At 46.1% G+C, this 10,772-nt stretch overlaps 1 long non-coding RNA gene across 1 annotated transcript; it reads right to left on the reverse strand.

Annotated features, from left to right (window-relative positions):
- Nucleotides 1-2,082: 2,082 nt before the first annotated feature.
- On the reverse strand, nucleotides 2,083-3,586 carry LOC145860887 (uncharacterized). The gene is made up of 3 exons (XR_014380643.1): nucleotides 3,153-3,586; nucleotides 2,287-2,333; nucleotides 2,083-2,177 (listed from the first exon to the last, which is right to left on the reverse strand). It is a non-coding gene; the product is annotated as an uncharacterized LOC145860887 (long non-coding RNA).
- Between the last annotated feature and the right edge of the window lie 7,186 nt (nucleotides 3,587-10,772).

Consider the following 10,772-nt stretch of genomic DNA (forward strand, 5'->3'; position numbering starts at 1 on the left):
TCAGACTCTCTTGCCTCTCTCTCTCCTCCTCGGAATCTCCGTGCCTCTTCTCCTCCTGTTCGTCAGAATCACTCCTTCGTTCCTGTTCTTCCTCCTCTGAGGAATCCCCACTGCGTTGGTGATGCTTCTTGTGGCGGTACCTGTTTGTTGGTCTCCAGATTCTCTTCTCTCTATCCTCCTCTTCTTCTGACTCATCTGATCTCCTTTCTTCTGATTCCTCCTCTGATGAGTCAGCACCTCGTTTGTGGTGTTTCTTGTGGTGATATCTGTGTGTCGGTTTCCAAATTCTTTTCTCTCTTTCCTCTTCCTCCTCTCTCTTTTCCTTCTCATCATTCAGATTCCAGGACTCCTGACTGCACTTTTCACTTTTGTCATCTCGTTTCCGTAATTTCTTTGGGGTGTACCGATAGGTAGGCCTATATCTCTTCTCCTTCTCTTCGCCCAGGCTCCAGGACTCTTGGCTGCGTTCCTCTTCTGGCTCTTCTCTCTCCTCCTCTAAACCGTCTTCGTCTCGTTTGTGGTGTGTCTTCGGGGTGTACCGATAGGTAGGCCTATATCTCTTCTCCTTCTCATTACCCAGGCTCCAGGATTCCTGACTACGTTCTTCGTCTGGCTCTTCTCTCTTTTCCTCAGACACCTCTTTATGATGATACCTGTGCGTTGGTTTCCAAATCCTCTTCTCCTTCTCATCGTTGAGGTCCCATGACTCCTGGCTGCGCTCTTCGTCCTCCGGTGTCTCTCTCTTCTCCTCCACAGATTTCAGGCGAGCCTCGATGTCCTTCACGTCAGCCCCTGGAACCTCAGGCTCAGGTTCATGACCTTTGACCTCCTCTTTATGGGTCAGCACCTCCTCATCGCTTTTCTTCTCCAGAAGAGCAGCATGTTGTGCACCTGTAGAGGAGGTGGAAGGAGAAGAGACATTCAAAGGGTATTCAATATCCACACTATTTACTACTCTGTCATTGTCTGATGTTGTCCAATTCAAGCCCCGCTCCGCAAGTTCCCCATCAATCAAAACATAATCCCTTCGAGAGCTTGGAACTATAAGGTTTTATCTGCATTTTTGTTCAAATATAGTTATTGACATAGCCTTGTTCTGTTCAATGTTCTCCACCTCTAAATACACCATTTCATGTTGTTAAGTTCAAAGTAATACCATATAAAAATTGCTGACATTATTCAAACCAATAAGGGTTCGGAACTTTGAAGCCATTTATCTCAGAATCATCTTTTTACAGATTGAAATTTATAGTCCCAAACTCTCGCTTTGACTAGTTCATTTTGGTGACCATTGCAAAATGGTACTCAACAGTGTATGGAGAAAGCTCAGTATCTGTCTCCCATAGTGCCATATTTATATTCAACTAAGTAGAATTTCCATAAATACAGAAGCAAATCTAGGTTGCTCTATTCATATCTCCTCAGCTGGTTGCCAGGTTGCAGCTCTATATTTCTGGTCTCTGTGGTAGCAGAAGCCCCACCGAGTCCCTATGACCTACAGTAAGAACTCTGTATAACATTACTGTCTGCATCAGCAACAAACGGTGGCATCCTCCAGAAGGAACAGTTCTTTCACCATCTCTGCCTCCAGTCAATAGTCTAAAGTGGCTTCCTCTGCTCCTCTCCTTTCCTTAATTTCCCTTACGAAAAAAAGATTGCAGTCAGAGTACAGTATAACTGCAGTTCATTTCTGCAATTACTGCGTACAAAATACCACAGTCTATTGCAGTTACTGCACGTTTACTGCAGTTTTAAAACTGCAACAGAAAAAAATTGGAAGGGATTTCCACTGACATTACAGAGCAAGACAGGCGAAAGGGATTTCTTGGTAGCGTCACGCATCATGGTAGACAAACAAGGTTCATTAACCCCAGTCTTGTAAACAAGCACTGACATCATATTGCTCTCACAACTGGGGAAGCCGCACTGTACTCTAATGAAATGTGCCTTAGATTCAACTCTACAATGAAGAGCAATTTTCTCCTACAATATTGGTCAAGATTTTTTTTCTCCCAATATGATGCTATGTTTTTTTATGTACTGCTTTTGAAATACAACAACTGATGATGTAAATACTACTTGCCTGCTTTGAGAATATCTTTGCATTCCTGATCCAGAGGGTGAGAGTCAGGTTTGGTCAGTGCCTTGGACAGGACCTCAACCAAGCACCGTGTTACCTAAAACAGTAACCAGCAACCTGTCACGATTCTCTCAATAAAGCATAGATTGTCATTTCCATTGTATAAAAATACAACGTTATCCAGAGACTAAAAACATGTTTCGTACCACATCTTCTCTCTGTCGTTCTTTTCCAACGGGAAGTAATAGATGTTCTGTAAATTCGTAAGAAGGTCGGTCAGAATGTGGTTCTGTGTTGAAAACAACTTACTTCTCCAAAACAATCGGGTATGAGGTTCCATTTTGTTTGGCAAAATGAACGTGTGATATACACTGAGTATACAAAACATTAAGAACACCTGCTCTTTTCATGACAGAGATTGACCAGGTGAATCCAGGTGAGAGCTATGATCGCTTGATGTTACTTGTTAAATTCACTTCAATTAGTGTAGATGAAGGGGAGGAGACAGGTTAAAGAAGGATTTTTAAGCCTTGAGACAATTGAGACATGGATTGTGTATATGTGCCATTCAGAGGGTGAATGGGCATGACAAACGATTTAAGTGCAAACAGAGTATGGTAGTAGGTGCCAAGCGCACCGGTTTGTGTCAAGAACTGCAACCCTGCTGGGTTTTTCACATTCAACAGTTTCCCGTGTGACTCAAAAATGGTCCACCACCCAAAGGACATCCGGCCAACTTGACACAAATGTGGGAAGAATTGGAGTCAACATGGGCCAGCATCCCTGTGGAACACTTTCGACACCTTTTAGAGTCATGCTCATACGAATGTAGACTTTTCTGAGTGCAAAAAGAAGGGGGGGCGAAGGTGTTCCTAATGTTTGGTGTACTCAATGTAGATGAGCAATTATAACAACTTCACTCAAGATAAACAGTCAAGTAGAGAAAATCCGCCATACAATGCAAAAAAGGCATGCAACACTCGCTCACGCAGAGGCACTCTCCATGGTGCTGGAACACAGCTACTATACTACATGCACCATTGAAAACAAACCAAATTCACCCACAGCTTACCTGCGAAGAAAGACGCAACCAAAGCAAAAACAAGCACAAGTTTCATCATGGAAGAATTAGATTATCTCCCCGTATAAATAACATAAAAAAAGAGCTGATAACTTGAAGCAAAAACTCTAAAGACAGCACTGCCAAGCCAGCTCCCCCAGCTCCCGTTCTCCCTCTGTGCGTATTGGAACGGTTGTGTGGGTTCTTCTGCGGTATGCTTCTTATCTGAGAAGTAGGGGGAGGCACACCATATATCAGGTCTGGAAGAGGTGTAGGAGGGGTGTAGACGACACCTGCGTCACTATTAGATTAGATCCTAATCAGGATGTGTTCTGTGTCCATCCAAATTAATATCACATGAGACAATAGCCTACAGCAAGATGTCAACAGTCTTTTGGATGCATTTGTTTGAGGATTGCAACAACCGGCACCAGAATTCTAAGCTGTGTCAGTGTGTTTACATCAGACTAGTTGTCAGCAACAGAGAAATGGGTGCAAAACAAGAAGTTTCATTTCGATAGATCTAAGTTCAGTCCATGGATTAAAGAAACGATGTCATCTCTCCAGAACCCTTCATCTGATATATATTTCTCCTTTGAGTCCCCCAGTTACAGTTGTTTTCATCAGTCTCTGAGAACAGTTATGCAATACTTTTATGATCTCTCTTTGGCTCAGGGAATGTTAAATTATTTTAACATAGCCATCGCAGCCCCACCCCTCCCCCCACCGTCCTGTGTGTGTGTGTGTGTGTGTGTGTTTGTGTGTGTGGAGGCTGGAGCTAAGTAAAATATATGTACTGTATATAGCCAACCATCTGTGAATAATGCATAGCTGTGGGCTGTCAGAACATGCCATTTACGTAAACAAAGGGAAATTCCATAAGAGACAATAGTACAGATTCTGATTCTGAGCTGTCTGGCAGGAGAACGAGTGGGGGTTTGTAGTGACACTGTGTTGCTGGATATCTGATGATCATCTCTTGTTTTTCGATAGCTGAAGCCTCCTTTTTAAAACATACTAAATGTTCTGCCAAGTCTGAATCTATAAGGCACTGTCACGACTTCTGCCGAAGTTGATGCCTCTCCTTGTTCGGGCGGTGCTCGGCGGTCGACGTCACCGGTCTTCTAGCCATCATTGATCCATTTTTCATTTTCCATTAGTTTTGTTTTGTCTTCCTACACACCTGGTTCCAATCCCATTCATTACATGTTGTGTATTTAACCCTCTGTTTCCCCTCATGTCCTTGTCAGAGATTGTTTTGTTTGTATGCTCGTGTATTATGGATAGGTGCGCGACAGGTTCTTGTACCCACTTTGGTTTTTGGAGTTTTGTTGAACGCTATTAAACTACTCCATTCATACCAAGTTCGATTCTCCTGCGCCTGACTTCCCTGCCACCTACACACACGACATTACAGAATCTCTGACCAGTATACGGAGTCAGCAGGAGAAGGTACCCCGGCCATGGAGGTGGAGGAGCGCTTTACCATCTGGGCGCCGCCATGGATCGCGTTGTCCAGAATATGGACTGCTAGGAGAGACAGGGAGTTCTTCCAGCGCCTCCACCAGCACAACCGGGGTCTATCCTGAGCACCCCTTTCCCGCCTGAACCCAGTGGGATCCGTTTCTCCATGCCACAGGGGTACGACGGGAGTGCTGCCAACTGCCAGGGTTTCCTCCTCCAACTAAACCTCTATCTGGCCACGGTCCACCCAGCTCCATCGGACCATGAGATGGGTTTTGCCCTCATCTCGTGCCTCACCGGGAAAGCCCTGGAGTGGCCAACGCCGTGTATAGAGGGGGAGATGCGGCGTTGGACCATTTTGAGGAGTTCACCCGACGTTTCGGGGCAGTCTTCGACCACCCACCCGAGGGCAGAGCGGCGGGTGAGCGCCTCTACCATCTGAGGCAGGAGACGAGGAGCACCCAGGAGTTTGCCCTGGAGTTTAGGACCCTGGCAGCCGGCGCGGGATGGAACAACAGGGCCCTGATCGACCATTACCACTGCAGTCTGCGCGAGGACGTCCGTCGGGAGCTGGCCTGCAGAGACACCACCCTCACTTTCGACCAGCTGGTGGACATGTCCATCCGGCTGGACAACCTGCTGGTTACTCGCGGACGTCCAGATCGGGGTCTGGTGGTTCCATCCTCCCGCACCCCCTCTCCGATACCCATGGAGCTGGGAGGGGCGCAGGGAGACCGGAGGGGATTCTCGCTCATGCACCATCTGCGGTCGCAGAGGTCACACTGCTGGTCGGTGCCGGGTTGGTTCCTCTGGGAATCGAGGCAGCAGGCAGGGAGCTCTGGCGTCATCCCAGGTGAGCCGGCACCATTCTCACCCATAGCCCTCTGTTGCACAAATGTTTGTGTCTGTCACTTTTTCAGAATTTTCGCCGCGTTCCCAGCATAAGGCGCACGTCGATTCAGGCGCGGCTGGGAATTTCATTGATAGAGCGTTAGCTCATAGTTTAGAGATAGAGATGGAGAGTGACCGCATTGCAGCCGTGCGTAATTGGCCGACTCCCACCACGGTGAAGGAGGTGCAGTGATTCTTAGGGTTTGCCAACTACTACCGGAGGTTTATCCAGGGTTTTGGTCAGGTAGCTGCTCCCATTACCTCACTGCTGAAGGGGGGCCCGGTGCGCTTGCAGTGGTCAGCTGAGGCGGACAGGGCTTTTAGGCACCTGAAGGCTCTGTTTTACCTCGGCTCCTGTGTTGGCCCATCCGGATCCCTCTTTGGTGTTCATAGTGGTGGTGGACGCGTCCGAGGCTGGGATAGGAGCTGTTCTCTCAGCGCTCAGGTACGCCACCGAAGCTCCGCCCCTGTGCCTTCTTCTCTAAGAAGCTCAGCCCAGTGGAGCGAAACTATGATGTGGGGGACCGGGAGCTGTTGGCTGTCGTCAAGGCTTTGAAGGCGTGGAGACGTTGGCTTGAGGGGGCTAAACACCCCTTTCTCACCTGGACTGACCACCGCAATCTGGAGTACATCCGGGCGGCGAGGAGACTGAATCCTTGCCAGGCAAGGTGGGCCATGTTTTTCACCCGTTTTGTGTTTACCCTCTCTTACAGACCAGGCTCCCAGAACGTTAAGGCAGACGCATTGTCCAGGCTGTATGACACAGAGGAGCGGCCCATGGATCCCACTTCCATACTCCCCGCCTCTTGTTTGGTGGCGCCGGTAGTGTGGGAGCTGGGCGCAGACATTGAGCGGGCGTCACGTGCAGAGCCTGCTCCCCCTCAGTATCCAGCTGGGCATCTGTACGTTCCATCTGCTGTCCGTGACCAGCTGATCTATTGGGTCCACACGTCACCCTCCTCTGGTCATCCTGGGATCGGTCGGATGGTGCGCTGTCTTAGTGAGAAGTACTGGTGGCCCACATTTGCTAAGGACGTGAGGGTTTATGTTTCCTCCTGCTCAGTCTGCGCCCAGTGCAAGGCTTCTAGACACCTGCCCAGAGGTAAGTTACAACACTTACCCGTTCCACAACGGCCGTGGTCGCACCTGTCGGTGGATTTCCTAACCGATCTTCCACCTTCACAGGGTAACACCACGATCCTGGTGATTGTGGATCGTTTTTCGTGTCGTCTCCTCCCTTTGCCGGTCTCCCTACGGCCCTACAAACTGCGGAGGCCCTGTTTACAGACGCTATCCGGCACTATGGGGTGCCTGAGGATATAGTGTCTGATCAGGTTCCCCAGTTCACGTCAAGGGTCTGGAAGGCGTTCATGGAACGTCTGGGGGTCTCGGTCAGCCTTACCTCAGGTTTTCACCCCGAGAGTAACGGGTAGGTGGAGAGAGTAGATCCTTCCCTGCTGCGAGAGTTCCACCGTCTCCATCCGGATCGCCCTGCGCCTCGTCCTCCGGGTCGTCCCCGAGGTCGGTATCGTCGCACTGCTGGAGCTGCGCCCCGGGGGGGGGGGGGGGGGGGTACAAGTTCTACTGAAGTCGATGCCCCTCCTTGTTCGGGCGGTGCTCGGCGGTCGACGGTCTTGTCTTGTCTTCCTACACACCTGGTTCCAATCCCATTCACTACATGTTGTGTATTTAACCCTCTGTTTCCCCTCATGTCCTTGTCAGAGATTGTTTTGTTTGTATGCTCGTGTATTATGGATTGGTGCGCGACGGGTTCTTGTACGCACTTTTATTTATTATGTACTTTTTGCGTTTTGTTGAACGCTATTAAACTACCCCATTCATACCAAGTTCGATTCTCCTGCGCCTGACATCCCTGCCACCTACACACACGACATTACAGGCACATATGGTACTGTGCTTGCCTTGTAACCTGTCTGTTTCGCCTTAGTCGCTACATTGGCCTACATTCTGAAATGAAACTGAGAAAAATAGCATGTCGGTCTTAATATCTTTAGGGATATCTAGAGAGAGAAATGGTGGGGGGTGAAATAGAGAAACATTATGATGTACTGTATATGAGTGTGAATGAAGCCTATTGCTATACCTCTGGAGGTTCCCACAAGGGAATCGTAAAAGCTCAGATGCTATGAATTATAAAGGCATCCTCCCCGAAGGCTGTGGGAATGTGAGTGTGTGTGTGTGTGTGTGTGCATGTGTGCGTGCATCCGTTCCGTGTGTGTGTGTGCATGTGCTCCCAGTGCTCAAGCCCTCATTACTATTTAATAGACCCATAAAGAGTGGAGGCTGTGGAGGGGGATTGGGACAGGATCCCCAAAGCATTCAGACAGGTACTGTGAACAAGCTTCTACACCGTCACTGTATACGGCAACCAACGTTGGCCTCTCATCCCAGTCAGGCAATAACATGCAAGAAGCAACAGGCTGGAGCTTTGATCGTTGTGCCGACGACTCCCCGACTCAAGAGGGATAGAGAGACTTTAATGATGGTCCAGGCAGCGGCAACAATGCAGGCACCTGCGTAGTGATGTTGTCTGGTGTCAAAAGGGGTCAAAAGTTTGTTGATTTGGGAGTTCTCAGCTCAGTGCACTTTTTGTTGTAATGGAAATGAAATATTCTCTCCATCTCAAATTGGGGTTGTTTTTGTTGCTTCTTGGCTTTTCATTGTGATAATAATTAATGTCTGCCTTTCAGCTCCCTCAGAAAACATACAGCTACTGTCCAAGCACATCTCCATTTATCTGGAAGTAACCATAGAGGCACCACATTGTGCCTGCAAGGGGGTGAAACTTTGATTAGTACTCTGATCAAATGATTACTTAGATAACCTATAATGAATCCCTCTTTAAAACCAGGATCTCTTCTCAGATACAGTTTAATTGACAGTTGCTGGAGAGGGATGTGGGGGAGGAGACAGAGTAAGGATGAGACACATTGGAAGTAGGGTCATTATGTACAGGTCTGATTTCAAAGCTCTCGGATAACTTATGCATTCAGGAAACAGACAATTGGACCAGGCTGCTTTGTCTCTGTGTCTTTGTAGTGCTCACCACTATTGTCTCTCCACTCTCACAACAGATGACTACAATCCCCATGCTTTATTGAATCACCATTGTAATTTAGGATGTCTTATCAATATACTCCACATAAGGACCTGTCTGTATGCTACCAATGGGCAGTGGCCATCAGCAGTGACCAACACAGCCTACAGATACCTCAGGGAGAAGCTTCAGAGAAGAACCATTGTAATGCAGTTGAGTAATGCTCAATAAATATGTAGATTAGACTCTCCAATGCCTGATTACAATATTTTATCTTAATTACTAGTGGACGCATCCATCTCATCTCAGTGTCATTCAGTTCTCCTGGTGAGAATTTAGCATTACTCTCATTCCCATTTAATATATTACGGACAGACACAGAGTTGAATGACTCATAGAAATGAGACTGCAGAAACCTGGTTCCATTTTGCATTTGAATCACGTGCTCTCTTATCCTGAATAATATAACTATCGGGAAAGTATATGTATCTGTGACACACAGTCTGTGTGAACCAGAAAAGTGTGAAGTGGGCATGGTGAGTGAATAGGCTTCATCACTCATTGACGGGGGGGGGGGGGGGGGGGATTTAATGCAGAGCAGCTTAGTCAGAAAGCCCGGGTCTTGGCGAAAATCATGAGTGGCAACTGAAGAAACTCATCTTCTTTAGGGAGATGAGGATGCGGGGGAAGAAATACCAGAATATCAAATGAAAAGAACACAAGAGGTATGAGTTCCCTGCAATCCTGAAAGTCCTTTCTGGTGAATAACAAATAGAAAATGTTAAAAAGTTAAAATAATGTAGGAAATACACAGTAGATACAACACATAATATCTTATTTGGTTGCATTCTCCTCATAATATTATATATTTTGTCTCTCATATTGTCACGTCCATCGTAAAGATGGGTCCAAGGTGCAGCGGGAATATGTCTGCTCATCTTCTTTATTTCATGAGAAGAAAACGAAACACTTGATACAAAAACAATGACAAGAACCAGTCCTGTAAGGAACACAACTACACAAGGAACAACTACCCACAAAACCCATGAAAAAACACCCCTACTAAATAGGACCTTCAATTAGAGGCAACGAGAAACAGCTGCCTCCAATTGAAGGTCAAACCAATAAATTAAGCATAGAAATAGATAAACTAGACACAAACATAGAAATAGACTAACATAGAACATTGCCCAACAAACCCCGAAACACATTAAACAAACAGCCCCTGCCACGTCCTGACCAAACTACAACAACAAATAACCTCTTTACTGGTCAGGACGTGACACATATACTATACTCCTGTCTTGCATTTTGTTTAAGTTATGACATGATTGCAATAGTCTAAGACAAAAAATATAATTTGTCTCCCTGTGTGCTGGTGAAATAGGGTTAATCTTTAAAGGGGTAATCTGCAGTTCAAATAATAACAAAGCGACACCCCGCCACTTTTTTCGGTAAACAGCTGAGGGATGGGACTGGAGAAATGTAACCACCAGAGCTATGGATGCAAGGACTGACCATCCATGTTATAAAAATGATAGCTTTAACAATGTTTTGAGGCTATACAGTGTTTGTTTATAATTACATTGTTTACAAACAAAGGAGTAAAAAAAGGTTATATTTCGGGTTCTGATTGGGTAGACAGTTGAACTATGTTTTTTCTGTTTTTGTTTTTCTGTCTTTTTTAGGGAGGTGGGGGGTGTAATTGTTATATTGTTTGCTGTTATTATCTGTCTGTTTGTAAAACTGAACATTTATAAATAAAAAATATTATTTCTTTAAATATTAAAAAGACAGTTGAACTAAACTCATGAGGCATTTATAAGTTATATTCTTCAAGAACCAAGGGCCATAGGGCAGCCTGTCATCCCCATCTGGCTCCTCGGAGACCCTAACTATTCAATAAAATGACATGTTGTATTTTGTCTCTGTTGTCATTCAGTTAAGACTGTACTCAATTGAATTATATCAGTAATTTAGAAGTCCTACGATGGATGTAGCAAGATTCCCCCTTTAAGGTTTTTGTGAGTGGGTTTTAAAAGGAGATACTAATGAATACTTGAAAAGAGTTGAAAACTATATAAAAATCGAGTGATGGTAATATAATACAGTGACATAACTAGGACGGAAGTGAAGTGAATTGCTTCAGACTTTCCAGGAGCTGATGTATCCTAATTCTATAATGTACTGTACAGACTGGCCAATAAAAAGAAAAGACT

This window comes from Salmo salar, chromosome 15 (genome assembly GCF_965601325.2).
Source record: "Salmo salar chromosome 15, fSalSal1, whole genome shotgun sequence".
In the NCBI taxonomy this organism is placed as follows: Eukaryota; Metazoa; Chordata; class Actinopteri; order Salmoniformes; family Salmonidae; genus Salmo; species Salmo salar.